The sequence below is a fragment of the Aulostomus chinensis genome, chromosome 4, assembly GCF_037954235.1.
Source record: "Aulostomus chinensis isolate RoL2024-O1b breed Wild chromosome 4, RoL_Achi_v1.0, whole genome shotgun sequence".
Classification (NCBI taxonomy): domain Eukaryota; kingdom Metazoa; phylum Chordata; class Actinopteri; order Syngnathiformes; family Aulostomidae; genus Aulostomus; species Aulostomus chinensis.
This window is the reverse complement of record NC_141323.1, coordinates 27,927,705-27,950,819: the sequence shown is the minus strand read 5'-3', so window position 1 is coordinate 27,950,819 and position 23,115 is coordinate 27,927,705. Positions and strand designations below refer to the sequence as shown.

Genomic DNA, 23,115 nt, shown 5'->3' with positions numbered 1-23,115 from the left:
GCACCGCTTTAACCTGGACCCCCTGGAAGATCTTCTCCAGGAACTCGCCTTTTTCAGTCGAAACAGCATGAAACTTCAAGTAAAGAATTAAAATTATTTCATTAACAATGAGGTCTCTGTAATAAAACAAAAGGGACAACTGACTACATCACCATTTCTACCTCTTTTTAACAGACTCACATTTCAAAACAATCAGGTTTATTTTGCTCCTTTCTTTCAGCAGAGAATGGTTTTGTTCCATCAACCTCTGGGCTCTGGGCCCAGCACACTTCCTCTGCTCCACTCTGCTCTACCATTCATTGAACAGGCCTTGATTGAGGAGAGCAGGATTGTGACAAGAACAGGAATGTGAGTGTTGAAGGTTTCACAATTTTCTCTGAAGCAGGCCTCAGCAGGTAAAGATTCATCTCTTATTTCAGAGGAGGATTTGAAGAATTCATTGTTGCTGAACTGTTTATGCTTCAATTTCTGGACGTTCACTGGTGGAATGTTTGTGGGTCAGAGGTGAAAAGAGTACAAGTGCACCTGTTGTGTGTGATGGGGCACCAACATGCAAGAAGTTGTGTCTCCTCAGAGACTGGAGTCTTCATCCAGCACCTTAAACCGCTCGGCCACACCACCTCACTGTGCTATTCAGGGAGTTGGTCTGCTAAAGGCATGTTGAAGAGGAAGTAACATAATGATATTAAACTTATTCTGAAGGGGGACCCCTTTCCTCCCACTGTCACAGGAAGTGACGACAGCGCTGCCAGAAGCAGCCAGGAAAGAAATGGTAAAAGGACTCAATTTGTACAGCTCCTTTCTACCTCAGCAGGCCACGCTAGCAAACCCCCTTTTGTTTGGTTTGGTTGTTGTTTAGTGACTGTGGATGAACACACAGGAGAAGTTGTGCATGAATTGGTGTTCCCTGTTCACTTGAATATATGCAGGAGTATGAGGTGGAAACAATACTGTTTATTTTTGTTCTTATTTCAGAACTGTTGACACAACGGTGTCAGATTAAAGCATCTTCCCCTTCCAGATGCTGGTCTCCTTCTGGTGTCCTGACTGACACCCATCTTGTGTTCTGGATCCACCTGAACGAAGCAGCTCCAGATCCCTGAACTCCCTTACAGGGAGAAGAAAATGGATGGCTGGATGGAAGTCCCCCAACTGTGGCTGTTCTGAAACTCTTCTCCTCAATCACTCCTGAGTTGACACTCTGAGATGGGAAACTCTGAGTATCTGGTTCCAGAACAGCTGATCTGAGTTGCTTCCATCAACTGTGAGTACGTTCACCTTGAGTTGCACACGTGCACAACCACGACAAAATGCCATCATCAATGGAGCCCCGACACCACGAGTCACCATGACAACCACGAACAAAATAACAAGTTATTTCACACCAATTCATTGAAACAAGACCTTCCTATATTTATGGATCCATCACAAATATGAGCCTTCCCAGTCTGTCAGGTGGTAGAATTCAGTCAGCACCAATAACAGGAGAGTCAGAGTTTAGAAACCAAAGACAGACATTAAAGTCTCTCTGATAAAACAAAAATATAGTGAAGTATACTGGAAAAGAATATTGCAATATATTAAATATGATATTTCCATGGAGGGGCAGTTTTACATTTTTATTCTTGGATGCATTTATATTTTAGAATCAGAAAGGCAGTTACAATGACATCATCAAGAAAAAACCTGGTGCTGACAAAGGTGAGGTGAACAATTTTCACAATCAATCCCAAATTTAGGCCTGAAGTTAGAAAATAATATTAGCTAGCTAGCTAACGTTAGCTAGTTAACGTTAGCAAGCTGGCAATATTTAGCACCATCAAATAGTTCAAACAAGGTCAACAGCTGTTATAATGATGGTCACATGATTTCACCTTCCTCCTGTGTGACCTGTTTGGAGGTTTTAAATGCATCAAAGAAGCACATCAATTTGTTTATTGCTTTTTGACTTTGTCAGGAACCTCCAGTTCAACAAAATAAAGCAAAAACATTTTTGTCACTAAATTATAAAAGAGTAAGTATCGGTTTTGACCCAGTGATCAAAATAAGACCACAAAGCAACAATTCGAGCCAAACCTGAAGTCAGAAGTGCACTGTCAGCAACCCACTGACAGCAGCTCCTCTCCCAGTCATGGGAGCTTCAGGGGATTCTCATTTGGCCTCGTTTTCCCATCGACCTGCACAACAACAAAACAAACAAAGACGGCCATGTCCAGTGTGGTCCTGGATATGACGACTGGACTGCAGGGTCCCAGTATCACTGTGACAATTCTTTTACCAGCTATGACCTTGGACAAGAACTTCTCAGGAGGAAACTTATCATGGTGGCACAGTGAAGAAAACTAGACCTGAGCTGCCTGCTGAAATCTTGCAGGTGAAGGACAGAGCTCCACCTCTTTGACAGACACCACCACTGTTGGCTCATGTTGTCAAAAAATGAAGTGTGTCACACACATCTAAACACACACACATACACATGCATGTTCTTTCACACAGAGACTTTTCCTCTGTTTTTGTTTTTTACTGGTTTTGAACCAGTAGTTGGTTTCTGTTGGTTTGATCTGCTTGACTGGTTGTTGTTTGTTTGACCTTGCAAATCCATATTTTGGGTTCTGGCTTGTTCTGCTTTTCATTTTGTGTTTGTATTAAAGTTCATTTGCTGAAAAAGAGACTTTTTTCCTTTTTGTTGAGGTCAATATATGAGGGTCGAAACTGACCCATAACACCATGGATGTTACAATAGTTAATAATATTAAAATGAATAATAAATAAAACCAATCCATGTCAGAGATGTGTTCTAACACCCCTGAGTAATGGTCAGGAAACACAACAACCTTTTGTTTATTTCTATGATTTTCTTGAGGTTCATTTTATCATTTTTTTAACTGAAATCGAGGGTTTACTGACTAAAAAAAGGTCTCTCTATGTTGGCCCTGCGATGGACTGGCGACCTGTCCAGGGTGAACCCCGCCTCTCGCCCGTTGACGCTGGGATAGGCTCCAGCCCCCCCGCTACCCTTAATGTGTAGGAATAAGTGGAAGATGACAGTGGATGGACTATACTATACTAATAAGTACTGACAATGAAAATTAAAACAAAATCGCTGTTCACTATAAGCTGACGAGTAAAAACGTGATGAAAAGGATGACGGCGGCCGGTCGGACTCTCAGGGTTACAACCATCCTTAATGCCTTGATTTCTTTTCTTTTGAACCAATAAATCATCTCAAAACAAATTTGAACTCTCAGTCCGACTTTTTGATTGGCGGCCCCGACCCCACACCCGCCCCGCCCTCCGTGGTGTTTCAGTGCACGTTGCAGAGACGCTGTGTAGACGAGCAGCAGACCTTCACCTGTGGCGGCAGCGTGGAAAGTTGGAAGAAAAAGACGAGCGGATTTATGGACGCATTTCTGTTATCATCCTGCTGAACAGAAGACGGAGTGTGTTGTTCCTGACAAGGATGGGGAGCGTTGTGGATCTTAGATTAGTGGAAAAAACACGACCAGTTTGAAAAGACACATGAAGGCCCGCCATCCCGCAGCTGGAGCTTTACTCTTGTGGCTTGTCAGTCAAATACAGAAAATAAACAAGAACTTGCACTTTTTCTAACAGGCTTCTGACGTTTCATTATTATGATCATGATCCTTATTGACAAGAGCAATGTGCTTCAATCTCAGTTTAAATGACAGTTTCATGTTTGCTTTGTATGGAGTTTTATAGAACATCACATATCCCTTTGCAACATCTCAGGAAAATGAAACATTGCTTCAGACTAAAATGAGACTAAAACTTAAGACAAAAGACTGAATTTAAACTAAAACTTTTCTAAACTAAAAGGCTAAGATGGGAATTTAACTGAATCCAGTCTTCGATGACTGACGATAACTAAAACGAAAGGAAAAATTCTTGTCAAAAAGAATCTCTGCTAGCTTGACAAATAAGTGCACAAACTGGGTTCAAGCTGGACTTTGGACACTGGTATCTGCAACAACTCCCATCAACTCCTAATCTAGCATCTCTGCTGTGGTCAAACTATTTTACAGAACATTTGACAGACCTGTGGAGCAGTGAGGACAGACATGAGTTGATCCACATGATCCACTGAAGCGCCATTTTACCCTGCCACTGAGGTCACCAACATGAGCTGGAGTTGGGACTCTTGAACTGAACCTGGTATCACAGCGACACCTACTGCTGCAAAATGGAACAGCAACATTGAACCCAAGTACAGGATTAGAGGGAGACTGATGGTCGCTGTTTGGGTTTTTGAAGAACAAGGAGGGTGTTGATTCAAGCTGGATTCTCAGAGACTATTTCCCCAACCTCTACATTGGCATCTACATTATCATCCAGTCATGTGACTGAAGTCATCCAGTCATGTGACTGAAGTCATCCAGTCATGTGACTGAAGTCATCCATTCATGTCAGTGATGTCACTTGGCAGGACTGTCATTGCCGTCACATTCTAGAAAAGAACCCAGACTCCACATGTGGCTCCCATGATAACTGATGGACCTCTGGTTGGAGGCTGGACGATGATGTTTGGACTTGAAGGAAAACTCCTTGTCCAAATTCCATTGTGTTCAAATTTCAAGTCCCACAACAAGAAGTAGCTGAATCTGACAGGTGAAGGTTTGGAACTCCAAGATGGTTGATGTTTTCTTGACTTGATGCCCTGACTGTCAGGGTAGATGACAGCTTCTTTCTGCTGCTGCATCTGAGTGGCTATGATTGGAGGTTTTACCTCCCAAGGTTGTCTGGTTCCAGGGGAAATTTGAAAATTTCAGTCCCCAACCTTGGCTGTTCTGAAACTCTTCTCCTGAATCACTCCTGAGCTGCAGCAAGAAAAAATACCAGTGCCCAACCAGATCAACTTCATGGCTGCTAACAGCCTCAGACACTTGATTTCCATCAATCTGGAGCCAAGAAGGCCCTCACCTGTGGTTCTCCTCCAGGAGGGTCCAGGTTCTGCCATTGTGGCTCCTTGTGCCACTGCCAGAGAGCCTCAGCTGCACACTGCAACATTTCAACAGGAGATTTACATTCCTTCAAATGTCCTGACATCTTATTCCAATGATTCTGTTCCATATTTATATTTTAAAATCAATCACACAATGAAAGCTGCCACAGCTGGTTTAAGTGAGAGAACACACTAAGAGATTAGAAACCAGTAAAATATGCTTTTCTGTGTGCAAACTAGTGAGGGGCATGGAAGGATATTTTACCACCAATACAGAACCCAAACTTTAGTCATGTGATGAGATGGTGACTCTGATTATGAAATTAATGGACAAAATGTGAATTGAAAGAAAATGCATTTCTTCAGTAGACTTTGATCCAACATTTGTAGTTAGATTTTGGTGGCTGCTCCATGTTGGAGGAAACCAGGCCAATGTTGGAACGTCACAGGGAAACTCGTTTGCCTCCTCTGCTGCCAGTTCAACCCACTTTGGCAGACGACCACTCACTCCCATCAGTGGAGAGCAGCTTCAACTTGGTTTGGAATTTTCCATTGTGGATGCATAGGAATGTGGAGAAAACATCCTTTGTTAAAAGTGGGATTTGAACCCACGCCTCCAGGAGAGACTGCGACCTGAACGCAGCACCTTAGACCGCTCGGCCATCCTGACAGAAACTTAAAATCGCAGACTTCAATATCAAATGAATTAATTCATTGACAAAGTAGAATTTTTCCACAGGAGCGACTGGCTCCTGAGTTGTTGCATTTATTGTTAACATAAAACACACAGTCTGTGTTCATGGCAGTAAGAAATGAATTTCATTTTTCTAAAGGACAAGAAATGAACCAGAACATTAGAACCTCATAATATCTCTTTATCAGTTTGTTCCATGGGACACATTCCAGACAGGAAGGTCCCCCTGAGACTTGAACTCTGATCACTGATTCAGAGTCCAGAGTGCTCACCATTTCACCATGGAACCAAACACAAGGAGGAGTTTCCTCAAAATACAACTTGACATCACCTGCAATCCAAACTGTTGATATTTGGAGGTTCATCTTGCTCTTGTTCCAGACTACATTGCTAAAAGAAACATGAACCACAAGGAAATCATGGAACTCCAGATTTATTCAGGACTTTCTAACGACATCGTATGACCTGTGAGCAAAGACTGGCCACGCCTTCCTTAATTTATCAGTTAATTACTGCTTCAACAAACATGCCACTTAATTAAGTTACCAGAATTTCTCTCATTGAAAAACCCACCAGCCTGATTTCTTGACATGACATGAAAAATTCTCAAAAACACACAGTTGGGGTCCACAGATACAAGGTTAACCAGGAGGAATCCTGCTCCTGAACCATGGATGGAACAAAATCCACTGGAAAACTCAGCAATTCCTGAGTGCCACATCCATCCAGGAGCTTGGGTCTCCACTTGACTGTGATGATCCATGAGATCCAAGGAGGACAGAGGAAAGAAGGATCTTGTTGGAGATCTCCTACCTTCTTCCTACAAGTCAGAGGTTCATAACCTCACTTGTTGGTGGTGCCCTCAACCTGCTGAGAGCATCACTTAGTTAACTACAGAGAAACATAGCAGCTCTTCTGAAGGTTGCAGGAAACCTGCTGGAACAGAGACTTGGACTCAGGTCACTGGATTCAAAGTCCAGGGTGCTAACAGGTCCACCATGGCATCTGGGCTTTACTTACCGTGTAAAAAGGACCACAGTGGTCGTCTGGTTTTAATTTTCACAAACAAATACGGTTTAAAACTTGTAGACAGTGACACAGGGCTCTTATTCGAAGGGCCATGGGATGTGAAATATCCCAAACCTCTGAGATCAGAGCGCTCACTTTGAACTCAGGGTCCTGACTTTGGGGGTTCTTCCTTTGGTCTTCAAATACTTGCGGTTTTTATTGGCATAACTTTCAACTTGCATGCAAAAAGAGAATCACAGTCAACTTAAACCCAGCAGACAGTGTTTATTTCTAATGAATCAGACAATCGCACAAATGAGAATTAAAGGAAAAACAAAAAAAAAGGTTTAAAAAAAATCATTCTCCACTCTGAAGCTTTTGAAAGTTCATTTGAAGGTTTAAAGGTGGTGGTGAGGAGGACACCCTGATCCTCCCTGTCGTCACTGCCAGGATTCTTTCTTCTGGTGCTGTGGTTCTTCTGATGAAGGGCGGCATGATGTTTGCTGTCTCAGGCTCCACCAAATGTCCTCTTCAGGACGCCACAATGTGTCCTCTTCAGTGCTCCATCTTCCCTGCATCGGAGACACAAGGGTTTCTCCTGGTGCCGACCCTATCATCCTTCTACCGAATGGTGAGGCGATGGATCCTCAGAGGACGCTGGGATCCTTCTTCTCATCAGTGCCACAGTTTTTCATGGAGGGAACAACAGGAGCTTTTTAGTCATGTTTTGCTTGGTGTTTCCTGCACAGATCATCAGGATCTGTGACGCCATCTTGTGATAGTGGGTCATCATCTTGTTGTGTGATAGTGGATTCATTTATCTGCTATTTCAACACATTCAAGTTCATTATCCCTACATGTCAAAATACATTTGGTGTGGAGTTTTACTTTCTGGCCTCAATCATAATGTGTGCATTTATTCTTCATGAACATTTCTCAGCTTTGTAAGTTTATGATATTTTTTCTTCCTCTGTTTTCTATTCCATTGTTGTTGATGATTCTATTGCAGGTTTGAGTTCCCTGTTGACTGAAGCAGAAACAGGAACCAAAACCTGGAGGTGGTCAGAGCTCCAAGTTGGGACGCTGATATTAAAGTAGGAGATGAACACATCCAGGTTAGCCATCACTCTCAGAACCTGCTACTTTACCTCTTCAGAATGTAGCAGCATAGCATAGCTTCCTCTCACCAGTTAGTGGCCCACTTTGATGTCTGGTATATGAGGTTAAAGGTTCTTTACAGCTCTGAATGAAGGGTTTATAAAGTGTTAACAATTCCATGAATAACACAAGCATTCAGTAATCCTTGATAAAAGGAGACTCACCATCAAGTTGGACAAGTTGAAGAACAAAAGGACTTCTCCACGATCACATTTATCCTCTCTCTCTCTCTCTCTGCGTGGACACAACAAATGAGCTGGTTCAGAGACACGAGGCAAAAAAAGCTGGATGAACTCTTCTTCATTCCAAAAATGACTTCACCCTTGAACACTGACGTCAGGTCATTTTATAGGGTCCTCCATTTTTTCATTCATGTGACGTTGCACATTGGGAAATAATTAATGATAAAAAAATAATATTTTGATGAAAACTATATTTGATCAGGAAAACTACATTGGGTCAAATAAATCCATCGTTAGTGACAGTGTTACTAATTTTAACTTTAGTGCTCTGGTGCTGATTGCCTCATTAAGATCTTCATGAAGAAATAAACTGAGATTTGTAAAAAAAAATTTTTTTTTTACAGAGTTGGCAGTTGTCTGAGCATTGAATCTTTCTTTGTGTTGAGAACAAACCCTCAAAGCCTTCATGTTTCAGTTTGCTTCACAGCTAACAGACAAACACCTCTTAGCCTGGTTCTGGTAGTCCAGGTTTAAACACCAACACAAGGATTTTATGCTGATTTCTTCACATGCAGCTGAAATCTAGACTTCAAGTGTTCATGTGAGGTTACAGCTTCATGCCTATTTAGTTTTCAACAAATATTAAGTCACTTTAATGCATTGAGCTCACTAACGAACTTTAGTCTCAGTAGCTGAATCTGTTAGGGGGAAGGCAGTGTGGACCGGCAGGAGCCTCCTACAAAATGCAATGGAGAGAAGAAATCCTGAGGAGTCGCTATGAGATTGAAGTGTTAAAGACGTGGCTCCTTTGGTGGTGATAGGATTTGAGCTATTGACTCTATTTTTAGTTTATTTCAATGTTATTGCAAACATCAGCTGCTCACTTATCAGCTAGCAAGTAAACAACAGTATTGTTCAGTGTGCTAGCTGAAGTAGACCGAGCGGTCAGTTGAGTCTTTATTTCCATGTGTGCTCATGGTAGCAGGGGTTTAGATTTCTAAATGTAACCCTTTTACCACCGGCTCCAATATTAAAACCCACCTTAGGCTTACAGGGAACACTTTAACTCATTTCAAATATCTTGTATGGTAAAAGTCCCATCTGGAATAATTAAAATCAATCTAGGGCAATGTATGATTCTCACTCTTAAATATTCAAATGCAGGCTATGGGGAGTACACTTGACCTTTAAACTCTGCTGTAAAGCTTCAGTAACAACACACAAATTCAATGAAACAACACAAGATTTCAGTTTAGAAAATGTATTAAAGGCTCGCAGAAAAACACATTCAAACCTTGAATAAACAAGACTATAGAAAATAAAAAGAATCCCGGGGTATATTGTTTGTCTTTTTTTCAACTGTCTAATTTTATTTCGAGTGCAGTCTGTTTACTTTCGTTGGCCCGCTTTAGTTGGAGCTCATGATGGAAACCTTTACCAGATCCCCCCCCCGTGTGTCGGTGACGTCAACAATACCGGACCGCAGCCGATGAATCCCTCGCTCGTTGTGGCAGCAACCGTCCCGCTCGCAGCAGCCCGCAGCAACAGACCTCCGTGACTCGGCAGCAGCGGCACATCCTCCGTTAACGACTCTCTCCCAAGGCGACTATCCGAAGCTCCTGTCCCGTCCGTGCAGCGGCGTCTCCCTTCAGCGTGGACAGCGTTAGCCTAGCTCCCGCTAGCTTCTGTAACTGGACTTGCCTGGTGCTCAAAACACAATCGGTGGCGGAGAATCCGACTCACGCACTCCGATCACGTCGGTCAATTACAGTTCACAGTCCGTTACCGATAAAAACTCCTCTCCGACGACACACAGTCTCCAAACTCCAATAACGTTACGCAATTCACACGATTCCTCGCGCGCGTTTCTCCCGGAAGTGTAAACACTAAAGGTCATGAACTCACGCACATAACCTAATTTAATAGAATTACTTTAACATTTTTTAACGACATTCACACCCCATGAAATTATGTTTTTTTTTGAAAGTTACTAATTTTAAACAAACAAATATTTATGTAAATTTTAGCTTAACCATGAACTGGCATTTTGTTTTTAACTTATTCGTATGAAAATCATGACATAAATACCACTGATTTATCAGAGTATTACATAAACCTAGGATTAAATTAAAGCTGCAGTCAGCGTTGTTTGGGCCTGAGCCTCCTCCCGCCCACCGGGGCCGAGTAGCAGGGGTCGTCCTGAATCCAGTGATGAATTTTATGAAAGCGGTGGGACTTGTACATTTACAGCAATTGCTTGCAGTGTACTACCAGATTTCAACAGTATCACCCTGTTTATAAAAATACAGTACTTTGCCGTTAATTCTAATAGGAATCTGTTAAATTACACCCCATGACTGTTTAACAGAACTATGCTGTAATGCTAAAATACAGTACTTCACTGTAAATAAAACAGTATCATGCAGTATCTTTGCCTTATGGACGCAAGGAGAATCTCCTGAGCTGCACGTGAGGCCAGAGCCTTGGTTTTCGTCATCCATCTCAATCTCAGTCATTTGGTGAGTAGCGATTGCATTTATTGTAGACACTGGCGCAAAGTCTGTAGGCCAGTGGAGGCTAAGTGAAGTTTCCAGTTTGTGTGGCGACACACACGAGTGGGGGGAGCACTTATTAAAATATAATATAGTGACCAAAGCCGGACAACGGCACCTTGGGAATTTTGACCAAGGAAATAGTTAACGTAGCGACCAAAAGGCACTCACAGGTTCATTTACTAATTGGCAGGAGACGTGGTTCCATGACAAAAATATTTTATTGTAAACAGGCCAGCAGATTAAAAAGAACAAGAATAAATCTAAACAAGTCTGGAGCTTACCAGTGGGGGTGAGGGATCCCAAGGCAGAGGACACCCTGATCAATTGGGACATCACATTTAAAAACATGATTAAAGCAAAACAGGGGTGCACAGCACACAAGAGGCAAAGCGACGCCAGGACCGTGAGCTTCCAGTACCTGAAACGAAATGACAAGAATTATAATTTAACTCCAAAACTAAAAAAAACAAAAAACAAACTCAAACCACAATTTACAAATTAATTTGAGAAACAATATTTAATTATTAAACACAAATTAGCAAGGAAAAATAATACAATCCAAAATAACCAGAAACGAGTTCATTTCTCCATTGCTAGACCAGGGAGCTAACAGATAGCCGTTCAGCAGCTTGCTGCACCCTGAAGCCCAAGCGGAGGAATGGGAAACAATGCAGATCCAAACCTTCAGAGCACCATGAAGTACAGTTTAGTGGCGCCACACGGTGGACATCAGGATCTGGCAGACTCTGGTTAAACAAGGTGAATTACTGAAACAACCTCCAGTTCAACACACAGCAGATTCCACTTCGTTAACACAGAAGTAGAGCACTCCAGTGAACACAGTAAACAGTGAACAAACAAACAAGCAAAACGTGTAGATGGCCAGTAGGTCGCAGAACAGGCTAGTAGCAGAGCAGGTTAATAGCAGAGCAGGAGCCTGTCACAAAGCAGGGTAGTCTGTAGCAAAACAGCCAGAGCAAAGCAGGGTAGTCTGCAGCAAAACAGCCAGAGCAAAGCAGGGTAGTCTGCAGCAAAACAGCCAGAGCAAAGCAGGGTAGTCTGCAGCAAAACAGCCAGAGCAAAGCAGGGTAGTCTGTAGCAAAACAGCCAGAGCAAAGCAGGGTAGTCTGTAGCAAAACAGCCAGAGCAAAGCAGGGTAGTCTGTAGCAAAACAGCCAGAGCAAAGCAGGGTAGTCTGTAACAAAACAGCCAGAGCAAAGCAGGGTAGTCTGTAGCAAAACAGCAGCCAGAGCAAAGCAGGGTAGTCTGCAGCAACGTGCATGATCAGCATGCAACACGAGCTACAGGGAGCTACTGCTACATACCAACACAGACGTTGGTGAGAAGGCAGACGTGAGGCGGTCAGAGGCGGAAGCGAGGTGACCAGGAAGTGGGAGGACCCCGGACCCCAAGAGCAAGAGATTGACCAGGTAGATGCTGCCCCTATTTATAGAGCAGCGCCACACACTGGTTGGCTAATGATGGTACAAGCCAAGTCAGGCATCACCAACCAGTCTCACTGCGAGGATGGGACCTCTCATCCTGCCACATTTGCATTGATAATTACACTCCTGCACATCATGCTAGCCAGATTTAGCAGCTAGCCAAAATGTTGAAAATGCTTGCAAATTCATCCAAAAAACACAGAGAGTTGACTTTACTTTTTACATCTCAAGCCTCCACAAATTAATGTGTGCGACATCTGTATTTTGCCTGTGAATTCATGAAGCTTTCTGATAGTCTGAACCATTTTACAGTACACACAATATACGTGTCACACAACAGTTAAGTCGGTTCATATTAAGATGAGTGCACACTGACTGTGTTTACATGCAATTACGTTCCTCCATCTTGTGCTAGGCTACTGCTCTGGCATGAGTCTGTCTGATGGCATGATTACAGTGTAGTTAAGGCCATAGATCAGAAGCTGTGGTTGTATTTGTTTAAAAAAGAGTGGTTTTAGCATCGTTCAAGTGCCTGCTCATTTGTGTTGATTTTTCTTTGTCTCTGATATTGCCTACAGATGCAGGAGCCTATTTTCCAGCTGCCCTGATCCTAGTAAGTACTTGCCTGTCCATCACATTTCACAGTTAATCAGTTATTTTTTCAGACCTCAAACATTGAAATAGACAACTATGTTATCTGGTCAAAGAAGCTGTTTTTTTCTTCTTCTTCTTCTTCTCTTCTCTTTTCTCCCTCTTTTCTTGGATCTCCAACACTACACCTACATGTATATATTTGATGGCTTATAATGTCTCATTCATCTGAGTGAGTTCCAACACTCCTTTTTTAGGCGCTTCATTGGAATAAATCCTGAGAGTGTCTGCATGTTTTCCCTGTGCTGGTTCTCTCCAGGTACTCCAGCTTCCTTCCACAGTCCAAAGACATGCAAATGGAAATGCAACTCTAAATTGACCGTAGGTATGGCTGTGAGTGTGAATGGTTGTCTGTCAATATTTGTTGGCTGCGGTGGACTGCGATGGACTGCTTACCTGTCCAAGGTAATGTCCCTTCTGGGATAGGCTCCAGCCCCACCCTGTGACCCTTAACAGGATAAGCGGAAAAAATGGATGGATGGATGGATGGATGGATGGATGGATGGATGGATGGATGGATGGATGGATGGATGGATGGATGGATGGATGGATGGATGGGTGGGTGATCACTCACAGGACTGTGAGTCTCTCACTCTGACCGCTTCATGCTATGGGACTTACACTGACGTAACCTGATTAGCTCAGTCAGTCGAGCGTGAGACTCTTAGTCTCAGGGTTGTTGGTTCAAGCCCCATGTTGGGTGTTGATCTTAAACACCACTGCTTGTCCTCTCAGTTTTGAAAGCTTTGTTTGTAAATTGTCAGAAAAATCAGTGAATAAACAATACAAACTTAGGCTTTGTCAGAAATTCCATGCTTCCAAACTAACCAATATGAAAAAAACAAAAGGTGAGACTTTTTCGTGCGTTCGAAAAATTTGTATGCGCTTCATTGTATCCGCTTTCTATACTTCCATGCATCCCAGCTTATTTCTGTTAAGGGTTGCAGGGGGAGGCTGGAGCCTTTCCCAGTGGCTTTCAGGTGAGAGGCAGGTTTCACCCTGGACAGGGAGCCAGTCCATTGCAGACAGAATACCCACGCAGGCACGGAGAGAACATGCACACACCACACAGAAAGAACCTGTGCTCGAGCCAGGACTTGAACTTGCTTTGAGGCGACACTGTTAACCACGGTACCAACGTGCCACCCATTGACTGTAACACATTGTAAACAATATACACTCTTGTTATCATACGACATGTAGCCGTGTACAAAAATCAAATAAATTACATAGCATAAAAAGCATAAAAAGATGTGTTAAAAAGTTCAAAAATAAATAGAGTTCATAATCGTTAAAATTGGTTATAATGTGAGCAGGTTAAAAGCATAAATATAATATGTAACATTTAAAAAGTAAAACTATTTACAGTTAAAAAATAAATTCATCAAAAGGTCTTTAAGTTCTCTGAGTCTGTAAAAGATCAGTGATCTGAGAATAAGGAGAGGGGAAGAAGCCGAGTTTATATGTAACCTCAATTGTTTCCTGTCAATCATTTCATTCCTGTTTTATCTTTGGGTGTATTAAGACCGCAAAAGCCAATCAGAGGAAAGCTACTGTGTAAGGGGTGGGACTAGTGGCGCAGGTTTGTGAGGTGAGTAGTTAGCGCGCATGGGGAGAGAAACAGAGGCAATAATCAGAGAGCTGAGAGGGGAGGCATCGTTTGTGTGGAGAGCATTTAAGTTTATTTTGGAGGTCGACGACTGGTGGTCCTGATGTAAACTTCTGTGTGACCTTCGAGAGGTGAATATTTATGCCTGTATTTGCGCTTTATCTCACTGTTATAGTGAAAAGAGACTGGGTGTGTACATGGTTAGCGACGTGCTAGCTAGGGATAGCATTCCATGTTAATGTGCCTGCAAATCGTAGCTTTAGCGTTGTAATATTTTTGGAGCGAAAGTAAAGGTAATGCGAATTCGACACGAGATAATGTGAATTCGACACGAGATAATGTTTGATAATTGTGGCTAAATTAAGATAATATGCTTGAAGGAGACGGACACTGGAGAGAGAGAGACGGGTTTCCATCAGATGGCTCTGCTGTTCTGCTGTGCCCTGTCCTGCTGTGTTTTCTTCTTCGTGACTTTCGCTGTCCCGCCATTGCGTGTGAGTGTTTGGATTGTGACTGCCACCACCATTGCCATTACCATTCAGACTGTCATCCTCCATTCCCGTTCTCCCCCTTCTAATAAAACCCTGGATTTGTGAGGACTAACATACACATGCACTTGCTTTTATTGTGTGCTCAGCTGCGAGTGAAGCGGCCATTACAGTTGTGAAGCCCCGACCGCACACGAGCTTCAATAAACAGGCCTGAAACAGGTAAAAATCAAATTAAAGGTTTTTCATATGAATGTGTGTGTGCCCACAGGTAAAATATTGAGTTTTAGTTGTTGTAAATTAAAGAATACCGTTTTAGAAAGTAACTTAAGGATTCTGAAAGGGATTAAATATGATGTATATTAAAAAAAAGAAAAGGGTTATCTTTTGTAGAGGAAACTGTTTTTTCCTTACAATTGAGGTGTTAAGGATGAATTGAGGGTATTTTATGTGAAACTATCTAACTAAAAAAGATTTTTATTTTCAGTGGAACGAAAGCTCAGAACCAAGAAAGACACTGTTTGTTTTGTTTTGAAAATCCTCTTCCTCATTGTTAATAATTTTGTTCATTGTATTTTTATAATACGAGAATATATTCAATTTTTATTTCATCCATCTCCGTGAACAAGTACCTGTGAAGGATTAATTTGCAATTCTTTTAACTTCAGCTTGAGGAAAGGGCAGCTTTGAGTCTTTAGGGACCAGCATGAACGAGCTTCCCTCACACACCTTTTCTTGAAGCGCCTTTCTGCAGCTTTGAAATTGAATTTCATGCAGCGTGTAATTTGAAGTAGACAGATGGCAGATGCAGTACTTTTCTCTCGATGACATCAACATTCTTTTCTTTGTATTGACAGGACACCTATTTGGCGTGTGAAAAGACCGTGAGGCTGTTGCACATCACTTTTTTTCTGAGATTGTAAAGTGAGTGAAATGGATATAGAACCCATGTGTGTAAGAGTCAAGGGCTTACGGCCATCCCGCTCTGAACACGCCCGATCTCGTCTGATCTCGGAAGCTAAGCAGGGTCGGGCCTGGTTAGTACTTGGATGGGAGACCGCCTGGGAATACCAGGCGCTGTAAGCTTTTTTGTTTCTTTGTGAGGAAAGGGCAGCTTTGAATCTTTGGGGACCAGCATGAACGAGCTTCCCTCACACACCTTTTCTTGAAGCGCCCTCCGCAGCTTTGGAATGGAATTTCATGCAGTGTGTAATTTGAAGTAGACAGATGGCAGATGCAGTACTTTTCTCTCGATGACATCAACATTCTTTTCTTTGTATTGACAGGACACCTATTTGGCATGTGAAAAGACCGTGAGGCTGTTGCACATCAGTTTTTTTCTGAAATTGTAAAGTGAGTGAAATGGATATAGAGCCCATGTGTGTAAGAGTCAAGGGCTTGCGGCCATACTGCTCTGAACACGCCCGATTTCGTCTGATCTTGGAAGCTAAGCAGGGTTGGGCCTGGTTAGTACTTGGATGGGAGTCCGCCAGGGAATACCAGGTGCTGTGAGCTTTTTATGTTTCATTGTGAGGAAAGGGCAGCTTTGAATCTTTGGGGACCAGCATGAACGAGCTTCCCTCACACACCTTTTCTTGAAGCGCCCTCCGCAGCTTTGGAATGGAATTTCATGCAGTGTGTAATTTGAAGTAGACAGATGGCAGATGCAGTACTTTTCTCTCGATGACATCAACATTCTTTTCTTTGTATTGACAGGACACCTATTTGGCGTGTGAAAAGACCGTGAGGCTGTTGCACATCACTTTTTTTCTGAGATTGTAAAGTGAGTGAAATGGATATAGAGCCCATGTGTGTCAGAGTCAAGAGCTTACGGCCATGCCACTCTGAACACGCCCGATCTCGTCTGATCTCGGAAGCTCAGCAGGATCGGGCCTGGTTAGTACTTGGATGGGAGACCGCCTGGAAATACCAGGTGCTGTAAGCTTTTTTGTTTCTTTGTGAGGAAAGGGCAGCTTTGAGACTTTTGGGACCAGCATGAGCGAGCTTCCCTCACACACCTTTTGTTGAAGCGCCTTTCTGCAGCTTTGAAATGGAATGTCATGCAGCGTGAAATTTGAAGTAGACAGATGGCAGATGCAGTACTTTTCTCTCGATGACATTAACATTCTTTTCGTTGTATTGACAGGACACCTATTTGGCGTGTGAAAAGACCCTGAGGCTTTTGCGCATCACTTTTTTTCTGAGGTTGTAAAGTGAGTGAAATGGATATAGAACCCTTGTGTGTAAGAGTCAAGGGCTTACGGCCATACCACTCTGAACACGCCCGATCTCGTCTGATGTTGGAAGCTAAGCAGGGTCGGGCCTGGTTAGTACTTGGATGGGAGACCGCCTGGGAATACAAGGTGCTGTAAGCTTTTTTGTTTCTTTGTGAGGAAAGGGCAGCTTTGAGTCTTTCGGGACCACCATGAGCGAGCTTCCCTCACACACCTTTTCTTGAAGCGCCCTCTGCAGCTTTGGAATGGAATGTCATGCAGTGTGTAATTTGAAGTAGACAGATGGCAGATGCAGTACTTTTCTCTAGATGACATCAACATTCTTTTCGTTGTATTGACAGGACACCTATTTGCCGTGTGAAAAGACCCTGAGGCTGTTGCGCATCACTTTTTTTCTGATGTTGTAAAGTGAGTGAAATGGATATAGAGCCCATGTGTGTGAGAGTCAAGGGCTTACGGCCATCCCACTCTGAACACGCCCGATCTCGTCTGATCTCGGAAGCTTAGCAGGGTTGGGCCTGGTTAGTACTTGGATGGGAGACTGCCTGGGAATACCAGGTGCTCTAAGCTTTTTTTGTTTCTTTGTGAGGAAAGGGCAGCTTTGAGTCTTTAGGGACCAGCATGAGCGAGCTTCCCTCACACACCTTTTCTTGAAGCGCCCTCCGCAGCTTTGGAATGGAATGTCATGCAGTGTGTAATTTGAAGTAGACAGATGGCAGATGCAGTACTTTTCTCTCGATGACATCAACATTCTTTTCTTTGTATTGACAGGACACCTATTTGGCGTGTGAAATAACCCTGAGGCTTTTGCGCATCACTTTTTTTCTGAGGTTGTAAAGTGTGTGAAATGGATATAGTGCCAATGTGTTTCAGAGTCAAGGGCTTACGGCCATACCACTCTGAACATGCCCGAACTTGTCTGATCTTGGAAGATAAGCAGGGTTGGGCCTTGTTAGTACTTGGATGGGAGACCGCTCGGGAATACCAGGTGCTGTAAGCTTTTTTGTTTCTTTGTGAGGAAAGGGCAGCTTTGAGTCTTTGGGGACCAGCATGAGCGAGCTTCCCTCACACACCTTTTCTTGAAGCGTCTTTCCTTTGCTTTGAAATTGAATGTCATGCAGCGTGTAATTTGAAGTAGACAGATGGCAGATGCAGTGCACTGGACTTCTCTCTACTCCTCTCTCTCCTCCTATATGTGTCATACATAAATTATACTCATAGGTATTACTAACTTGTCTCCTTCTCAGGATCCTTTTAGGCTCCTCTCATTCCAGATCTGGGTGCTGCTGGAGGAGGCTGCAGAGCTGAAGAGGCTCAAGCTGCCACCCGTAGCTCCACCTACTCACATCACCGTCTGTCCATCAGTCTCTCTCTCTCTTTTTCTCTGTCCCTCTCTTTCCTTCTACATATCCGTCTTCCTCCATTATCTGTTTTGTTCCTGTTCTCTTTCCCCCCAACCGGTCAAAGCAGAAGGCCGTCCCCATTGAACCTGGATCTGCTCGATGTTCCTGCCTGTTAAAAGGAAGGTTTTTGTCGCCGCTGTTGCAGGATGTGCTTGCTGATGGAGAATTGTTGGGTGTAGATTCATTGAAGGAGTTTGGTACTGGACCTGCTCTACCTGTGAAGTGTCATGAGATAAGTTTTGTTGTGATTTGGTGCAATATAAATAAGATTAACTTGACCAGTGTTATTTGTGGTCTTCCGTTAATTGCATGCCACATGAAATTATTATTAGTCACTTTTATCTCACATTTGACCTGCAGCTACAGTCTCACAGTGGCAAGACGAGAACACTTCTACTTCTGATGATAACAGTTTGTTCAACACTAAACTTCATCCAGTACCATGTTGTCAAACACTGGAACACCAGCACAGCACCTGAACAAGGACTTGAACCCTGGACCCTCAGATTAAAAGTCTGATGCTCTACCGTCTGAGCTACTCAGGCTCTTCCTACAGCATTTAGACAGGAAAAGAAACACCTGTGAAGGTCAAACTGCTGCTTTCTTGACTTGTTCAATCCTCCATGTTAAAGTCCACCATGCTTTTGATTGGCTCTGATTCTCTGTGGCAAAATCCAACAAGAGAATCCAAAAATGTCTTGAATGTCATAAGAATGCACAGGACAAGATGTTAGTCTCCTTCATGTCTGCAGTTCCTCCACTGGAAAGTAAAGTCAATGCTGTTCCTCTGCTGAAACCTGGGATCGGACCAGGGACCTTTAGATCTTCAGTCTAACGCTCTCCCAACTGAGCTGTTTCAGCTCTGAGTGAGGGCCCTGCTTCTCTCATTTTATAATCTCTTCCACTCTCACTAGAACTTAGAGAGGATTTGAGCTTCTGAAGTCATGACACATTGAACAGTTCTACAGGACCATTTTTGATGAATGTCTGAATCAAACAAGCCTTTTTTGTTTGTCTTCTTCCCAGTTGCCTCAACATTGTGTGAGCCAATAATTCCACATCTGTACCAGACACACCTCTTGTTGGTGGGTTTTCTGGATCTTTCTGTTCTAACAGTGTCTTTTATCTTAAATATGCCACTTTCACATGAAAACATCAATAACAGGACAATATCAAAACTATTATTGCTGCTGTTGCTGTTGTTGGTTTTTGTGTCTGTCTTCCATCCCCCTGTCCCCCTGTCTTTCTCTCTGCTTGTCTTTCACCCTCATCTTGTTCCCCATCTTTTTGTCATTCTCTCCCTCATTTCTCTCTGTCTTTTGTCTTTTCTTCTCTATATTTGTCTTCTGCTGCTCCAGGATCAGCTCCTATCACACAGTGGTCCAGAACCATTATGAAGCCTGATCATGAATGTGAGCAAAGCTCTTGGAACAGGCCTGCTGCCACCACAACTAAGATCCTGCAGGTCACTAGAAACTCCAGTGTCCAGCTGACAAGTGGACTTTCTTCTGATCAATGGTGGTGCTGAGTTTAGCAAACATCTCCAACAAGAAGATGAAGGAGGCCATCAACTCCTCCAAGCTCAACATCTATACTGGCTTTACTGGGAGATAAGGAGGTCAAAGCAGATCTTCACCCTCCACCTCAGATGGTTTCTACTCACAGAGATGAGGGACCAGTTCAAACCAGCTACCTGGAGCTCCCTTAAGCCATTGTCCCCATCAGCTAACATCTGGATCTGGACCTGCACCGGTGCTGATTTGTGTCTTGAGTTCCCAGAGTTTGTTGAACCAGAGAGGCTTCAACTGGTGACGGTCGTGCAACCAAGTGTGAAGGTGAGCCTGCATTGTCTGATCTGGAGCTAACAGGGGAATTAGCAAGTGCTCTGACTGTTCTAGAGTTGCTGCTTAGTTGAATTTGAATTTATTTGTTGAAATGTTCCAGTTTCTATGAGGTCAGGGAAGATTGGTGTGGATCTAAAGGTCCCTGGTTGGATCCCAGGACATTGTTTTGGCTCATTTGAACATTTTCAAACCCTCGTTGCTCAGATTTTACATGAATTTGATCATGACTTTTGGACAAATGTTTTATGTATGAATTAAATAATCACTTCAGTTATGAATTTAGTGAGTCACCCAGACTTGGTCAATAACAAAAGTTAGTCTGGTTATTATTCAGTTTCCAGTCAGTAGGGACACACACACACGCACACACACACACACACACACACACACACACACACACACACACACACAGCCTGTCTTTGGTATAAAATGGTCTGTCACGTTCACGTTGGAAGATTTCTCTGAAAGAGAGATTCTTCATCTGACACCTGAGTCTTGATCCACTGATTCCTCTGATCCACCTCTTTCTGCTCCAACAAGGCTGACATGGATCAGGTGGGTCCATGTCATCCAATCAGTAGGTTTCTCCTCTCAATTAATTTTCTTCATCCCAGTTTAGATTGATTCTTCTCAGCCTCATGAAGGAGCATCTGATCAGGTGTTTGGCTGCTTGTTAGTTGTAATTCCATAGATTTTTATCTCAGATGTTATAGAATTAATAAGAACATCTTAAAGACCTTTGTCCAACACTTGAAACTCACCTGTCTGTGGAGGCCCAACTGGCCTTTGGTAGTGAGGTGGTGGATGCATGTGAATGAAATGAGGCTCGTGTTGCTGTGAGGAGCCACTAGAGGGAGACACCTGTCGGTCCTCCCAGCTGACAATGAGGCTTCACAGCTGCATTTGAAGCTGTCCTTTATGAGTCACAACTGTCTTGAGTTCAGGAGCCAAACTCACCGAAAACATATGCAAGTGGCTTTGGACAAAAGCATCTGCTCAATGAAATTGTAGGATTATAGAATTCTATAAATGTAGAATATAATTGTAGAAATGCTCTCTATCACCACCCCCAACGTCTGTGCCAGGGTCTCTGGCCAGTGGTCAATGGCTCCTATCACCTGCCCAGGATGGATCAAGCTTGCTTGTCTTTGTAATTCAGCACTTATTAGAGACCTGGAAACAAAGGAATGCTGAAAAAGAGAAAATAGGACCTCACACAAATGGGCTTGGAACATAATTTTAAAGAATTGTGTAAATGTGAATCTTTTACAAATGTGTGTGTGAATGTGGTTGTTGTGGCCGAGTGGTGAAGGCGATGGACTAGAAATCCATTGGGGTCTCCCTGCTCAGGTTGGAGTCCTGCCAACAACGTTAAAGTGTTGATGTTCTGGAGGAGACAACATCTGATCTTTTTAGATCCACGAGTCAAAGGTTTTCTTTAAAGTGCTGCAGCAGCTGAGGATGAGGGAGAGACAGAATTTCAAACCATCTTTGTGAGGACATTTTGAAAAATGATGACATTTTGCCACAGTTATTATTGACTTGGAACACTGCAAAAATATCCCTTCTCCAAAAACCCTTCGCTTCAACTTTGTACCCAAGTTGTCTCCTCATCAGGCACCACAGTGTCCAGGATGTTCAGTCAAAAAGTCATTAATGATTTTAAAAATGTCCATCAAACACAAAATAAGGCTTCAAATAGGTAAAATCACCATCTGTAGACTGAACCAATATGCTGATGTGATCCTTTGATTAGTTTAGGATCAGTCAGAGATCAAAGACTGAAGCAGGAGATCAATGCTCAGAACCCAGAGATCAAAGACAGAATTCAGACATCAAACACATACCTGATGGAGGCTCCACCCCCCCCCAGACAGTTTCCATGTAAGTCGTAAGTTTTATTTTTAAAGCGCCAAATCACAACAAGTGTTATCTTCTTTTTATTCTTTTTATTAAAGATTGAAGCTCCATACAAGACAGAGTTTGTAGACAAGAACATCACAGCCTGGGAAGCTTTCACTTCTTTTGATGGACAGCTTTGATTTCAGGTTCTACCTCTGTAAAATTGAAAGTAAAGTAAATGAAGCACCTGTGAAGGTAAAACTGATGATGTCATGACTTGTTCAGTCCTCCAACGTTAAAGTCCAGCAAGCTTTTGATTGTCTCTGATTCTCTGTGGCAAAATCCAACAAGAGGAAACAGAAAATCTTGAGGTTGTCTCACTTTTTTTTTTAAAGAAACTCTGCATAGGACAGTGATAGGATGCTTGTTTCCTTGGATGAAAAAGTCTGGTACTCTCATCTTCTTAAACATTTACTTGTTCAATCAGGACAAGAGAATCTGAGCTTGGATGTCATTTTGTAGTAAGAGGTGAATTAAACTTGTAAACATCAGCTGGTGTTCACTCTGATGATGTATCGATGGTTTGTATTCTGCCTTCTGTAGCACGATGCTGCTGGGAAGAAGCCTGATTATGTCAGAGTTGTGTTCAGTGGCTCCTGCTGGGTCCATTTCTGAAAAATAGGCTCCAAAGAGTTCAGGTGTTTAAAAGCTCAGGGTTGCTGTCAGCAGACGAGGTGGCCGAGTGGTTAAGGCGATGGACTGCTAATCCATTGTGCGCTGCACGCATGGGTTCGAATCCCATCCTCGTCGTGAGCGACTCTGGTTTCTACTCCAACATTATGGAATTACTGTGAGGCTTTTAACTGACACAGATACCAGTTGGGTCAACTTCCCTTTCACAACCTGACCAAAACAACTCTGACACCCAGAGCTCACATGTGTCAATCACCTCTGTAGAAGGTCCCGCCCCCACAGAGCTATAAATCCTCCCATTAGTGAAGAAAACTGAAGACACCTCTTGGATGAGAGCTGAAGCATCTTC

General features: G+C 43.0%; 1 long non-coding RNA gene, 2 other non-coding genes and 5 pseudogenes across 3 annotated transcripts; all 8 read left to right on the top strand.

Annotated features, from left to right (window-relative positions):
• The first annotated feature begins 14,297 nt into the window (after nt 1-14,297).
• Nucleotides 14,298-15,229, top strand: LOC147265105 (uncharacterized). The gene is made up of 3 exons (XR_015112655.1): nt 14,298-14,393; nt 14,643-14,756; nt 14,900-15,229. It is a non-coding gene; the product is annotated as an uncharacterized LOC147265105 (long non-coding RNA).
• Nucleotides 15,230-15,717: 488 nt separating this feature from the next.
• Nucleotides 15,718-15,836, top strand: LOC147265104 (5S ribosomal RNA). Its single transcript, XR_015113256.1, has one exon. It is a non-coding gene; the product is annotated as a 5S ribosomal RNA (ribosomal RNA).
• A 310-nt stretch (nt 15,837-16,146) lies between these two features.
• LOC147265103 (5S ribosomal RNA) lies at nt 16,147-16,265 on the top strand (annotated as a pseudogene).
• A 311-nt stretch (nt 16,266-16,576) lies between these two features.
• LOC147265102 (5S ribosomal RNA) lies at nt 16,577-16,695 on the top strand (annotated as a pseudogene).
• A 311-nt stretch (nt 16,696-17,006) lies between these two features.
• LOC147265101 (5S ribosomal RNA) lies at nt 17,007-17,125 on the top strand (annotated as a pseudogene).
• A 310-nt stretch (nt 17,126-17,435) lies between these two features.
• On the top strand, nt 17,436-17,554 carry LOC147265100 (5S ribosomal RNA; annotated as a pseudogene).
• Nucleotides 17,555-17,865: 311 nt separating this feature from the next.
• On the top strand, nt 17,866-17,984 carry LOC147265099 (5S ribosomal RNA; annotated as a pseudogene).
• A 4,817-nt stretch (nt 17,985-22,801) lies between these two features.
• Nucleotides 22,802-22,883, top strand: trnas-gcu (transfer RNA serine (anticodon GCU)). Its single transcript has one exon. It is a non-coding gene; the product is annotated as a tRNA-Ser (tRNA).
• Nucleotides 22,884-23,115: the final 232 nt, after the last annotated feature.